This window comes from Salmo salar, chromosome 27 (assembly GCF_965601325.2).
Source record: "Salmo salar chromosome 27, fSalSal1, whole genome shotgun sequence".
NCBI classification, from domain to species: domain Eukaryota; kingdom Metazoa; phylum Chordata; class Actinopteri; order Salmoniformes; family Salmonidae; genus Salmo; species Salmo salar.
Genome location: NC_138317.1, coordinates 2,361,245 through 2,365,723, shown reverse-complemented (window position 1 = coordinate 2,365,723; position 4,479 = coordinate 2,361,245). Strand labels below are relative to the sequence as shown.

The window sequence follows — 4,479 nt, the reverse complement described above, 5'->3', positions numbered from 1 at the left end:
AAAGAAATATGAGCACTTTACACGCTGCACCTTGGTCCCCTTTCAACGACCCCTGTGACAGAACTACCCACCACCAATGGACCAAGCAGCGTGCATTCTCGAGGAGGAAGAGCAGGACCAAGCAGTATGGTTCAGAGGAGTGGACCTGGGAGGAGATCTTAGATGGGGCAGAACCCTGGACAAGCCCTGGGGAGTATCGCCGTCCGCAGTGGGAGATAGAGGCAGTGAAGGCGGAACGACGATACTGGGAGGAACAGCTAGGCAGGCAAGAAGAGGCCAAGAGGCAGCAGCAAAATACATTTTGGGGGGGGCACACGGGTAGATTGGCAAAGGCGAGGTTAAGACCTGAGCCAATTCCCCGTGCTTACCGTAGGGAGCGAGTGACGGTATAAGCACCGTGTTATGTGGTGGTGCGCACGGTGTCGCCCATGCGCACTCACAGCCCGGTGCGCTCGGTGCAATCTCCTCACCGTTGCCATGCTAGAGTTGGCCGGCTGCCTGGGAGATGCACCGGTTCAACGTATCTGGTCTCCAGTGCGTCTCTTCGGCCCAGGTTATCCTGCACCTACTCTACGCACGGTACCCCCCATTCACCAGCACGGCCCAGTTCGTCCTGTACCAGCGCTCCGCCCTTGCCAGGCTATTATCAACATCGAGCCAGGATGGGTTGTGCCAGCCCTAAGCGCCAGACCTCCAGTGCGCCTCCAAGGCCCAGTGTACCCTGTGCCTGCTCCGCGCACTCTCCCTCCAGTGCGCCACCATAGCCCAGTACGTCCTGTGCCTGCTCCGTGCACTCTCCCTCCAGTGCGCCACCATAGCCCAGTATGTCCTGTGTCTGCTTCTCGCACTCTTCCTCCAGTACGCCTCCATAGCCCAGTACGGGCCGGTGCCTGCTTTGAGCACGCGGTCCTCAGTGCATCACCCCAGTCTGGTGAGACCGGTTCCAGCTCCCCGTAGGAAGCCTCCAGTGATGATCAATGGTCCGAAGCCTCCAGCGATAATCCATGGCACGAAGCCTCCAGTGATGATCCATGGCTCGGCGCCTGTAGGGATGATCCATGGCACGAAGCCTCCAGTGATGATCCATGGCCCGGAGCCTGTAGGGATGATCCATGGCACGAAGCCTCCAGTGATGATCCATGGTGCGGAACCAGTAGTGATGATCCATGGCACGGAGCCTGCAGTGAAGGTCCCCGGTCCGGAACCTACAGAGACGCTCTCCAGTCCGGAGCCTCCACCGACGCTCTCCAGTCTGCAGCCTCCGGCGACACTCCTCAGCCCAGAGCCTCCGGCGACGCTTCTCAGCCCGGAGCCTCCGGCAACGCTCCTCAGCCTGGAGCCTCCGGCGACGCCACTCAGCCCGGAGCCTCCGACGATGCCCCTCAGCCCAGAGCCTTCAGCGGCGGTCTGCAGCCCAGATCTTCCAGCGGCGGCCTGCAGCCCAGATCCTCCAGTGGCGGCCTGCAGCCCAGATCCTCCAGTGGTGGCCTGCAGCCCAGATCCTCCAGCGGCGGCCTACAGCCCAGATCCTCCAGCGGCGGCCTGCAGCCCAGATCCTCCAGCGGTGGTCTACATCGCAGAGCTTCCGGTAAGGATCTACAGTCCGATTCCTCCAATAATGATCCACAGGCCAGGGTTTCAGAAGCGGAGGGATCTGCAGGCGGAACGGGGGTTACGCCCTGATCCGGAGCCACCTCCGTTGCTGGAGGATCGGAGGCAGAGGAAGGGTCTGGGTGTAGCGCATGAGCCGCCATAGACGTTTGTCACTTTCCCTTCCCTCCCTTTGTGTTTGGGGTTGTTTTTGTTGGGTTTTTGTTTGAGTGCAGTCGGGGTCTGCACCTTTGGGGGGGTGGGGTACTGTCACGTCCTGACCCTTGTAAGAGGTCATTTGCCATAGTAGTGCGGTCAGGGCATGACAGGTGGTTGTGTTGGGTGGTTTTGGTTTTCTGTTTATATGTGGGGTTTTTCTAGTATTCTATTTCTATGTTTTGTTTTCCAGGTTTTGGCCGGGTATGGTTTCCAATCAGAGGCAGGTGTCTTTCGTTGTCTCTGATTGGAAGCCATACTTAGGCAACCTGTTTTCCTTTGGGGTTTGTGGGTAGTTGTTTTCCGTTTTGTATACGTACCTGACGGAACTGTTGGCTGTCGTTTTGTTATTTTGTTGACGTGTTATCATTAATAAAAGAAATATGAGCACTTTACATGCTGCGCCTTGGTCCCCTTTCAACGACCCTTGTGACAGCATATTATTACCCTAAGAAATGCCCTGGGTTTATACAGAAAATAATTTGGCGAGAGTGAGCCCTCTCGCTTCGCCTCTTCGTTTGCTGAAACTACATCACTAGAGAAAAAGCACCCGAGCCCTGAAGTTTCCCATCATCCTGACCAAGCTCCTGGAGTGGGTGTTCGGCATCTCGGTAATAGGTGCAGCATTGGCTCTTGTGACTTTTGACCTTCTAGACATGAGGCTCCCAGAGGCCTACAGGGAGGTGGCCGGGCCCATGCCTATGTATCTGCTGCTAGTGTTCGGCTGCTACGAGGTAGCCACCTTCAACGACTGTGAGGAGGCATCCAAAGAACTACAGGCTCAGATAAAGGAGGCCAAGTAGGACCTGAGAAAAAAGGTTTGAAGATGTGAAAAGTAGAGACTATAGAGACTCTTGGAGAGACTGTTATAGACACCACAAAGACAGATTTGGAAACATACACAAGGCAAAGTTCTTATCATGGACCATGTTTTTTTTACATTTCCTACAGTTCCCAATGTCCATAGAGTGGAGTGGATAAAGTCTTAAAATCAAATAGGTTCTTCCTGAGTTACATACATCATTGGATGCTGTAGTCCCTATTCTGTATTCATTATTCACCCTATACTGATGCCAAGTCACACGAAGACTCATCCATCATCCATATCTGACAGCACTATCCAGTAGCCATTTAGACAATGCATCTTACAAAAAACAGTAACACATAGCCCTTAGATCAGGTCCCCCAGCAGATATGTTTTCTGAAAATAAATCAATCATGTTTTAGCAAAGATTTCCATCCCTATTGTGTTTGCAAGTTGGTCACGTACACAACCGTTCAAAAGTTTGGGGTCACTTAGAAATGTCCTTGTTTTTGAAAGAAAAGCACATTTTCTGTCCTTTAAAATAACATCAAATTGATCAGAAATACAGTGTAGACATAGTTAATGTTGTAAATGACTATTGTAGCTGGAAACGGCTGATTTGAAGAAGAGTGAAGAGTGAACAGTGAAGAGGCGACTCCAGGATGCTGGCCTTCTAGGCAGAGTTGCAAAGAAAAAGCCATAGCTCAGATTGGCCAAAAAAATTATAATATTAAAATGGGCAAAGAACACAGACACTGGACAGAGGAACTCTGTCTAGAAGGCCAGCATCCCAGAGTCGCCTCTTCACTGTTGATGTTGAGACTGGTGTTTTGCGGGTACTATTTCATGAAGCTGCCAGTTGAGGACTTGTGAGACGTCTGTTTCTCAAACTAAACACTCTAATGTACTTGTCCTCTTGCTAAGTTGTGCACCGTGGCCTCCCACTCCTCTTTCTATTCTGGTTAGGGCCAGTTTGCGCTGTTCTGTGAAGGGAGTAGTACACAGCGTTGTACGAGATCTTCAGTTTCTTGGCAATTTCTCACATGGAATAGACTTCATTTCACAGAACAAGAATAGACTGACGAGTTTCAGAAGAAGGATCTTTTTTTCTGGCTATTTTGAACCTGTAATCGAACCCACAAATGCTGATGCTCCAGATACTCAACTAGTCTAAAGAAGGCCAGTTTTATTGCTTCTTTAATCAGAACAACAGTTTTCAGCTGTGCTAACATAATTGCAAAAGGGTTTTCTAATGATCAATTATCCTTTTAAAATGATAAACATGGATTAGCTAACACAACGTGCCATTGGAACACAGGAGTGATTGTTGCTGATAATGGGCCTCTTTACGCCTATGTTGATATTCCATTAAAAATCAGTCGTTTCCAGCTACAATAGTCATTTACAACATTAACAATGTCTACACTGTATTTCTTATCAAGTTGATGTTATTTTAATGGACAAGAAATGTGCTTTTCTTTCAAAAACAGGGACATTTCTAAGTGACCCCAAACTTTTGAATGGTAGTGTATGTTCTGATGCCACTGGTTATAAATGAACAAACTGCTGATTACATATGTTTGGTTTCAACCAATAACATCAATGGAAACAGAGCAAGCATATTAAATGCTTGTACTATTACATCACTAGTGCTTGTACTATTACGATAACCCTATAAAGGGCACTTGTGCACTGTGAAGGAAATAGACAAGATCCTTTAGGAATGTCTATAACATAAAGCACAGTCAAATCACTGTTCTGTGGCCAAGTGTAGTTCACTGTGAAAAGTCTACTAATGAATCTCAAGGGTCATGCTGGTACAGAACGGGACTAGTTTCTGTCCCAGGAATGTCAAACAATTGCGTACT

At 49.3% G+C, this 4,479-nt stretch overlaps 1 pseudogene; it reads left to right on the top strand.

Moving 5' to 3' along the window:
* Positions 1-477: 477 nt before the first annotated feature.
* Positions 478-2,630, top strand: LOC106588141 (dolichol-phosphate mannosyltransferase subunit 3-like; annotated as a pseudogene).
* The last annotated feature ends 1,849 nt before the right edge of the window (positions 2,631-4,479 follow it).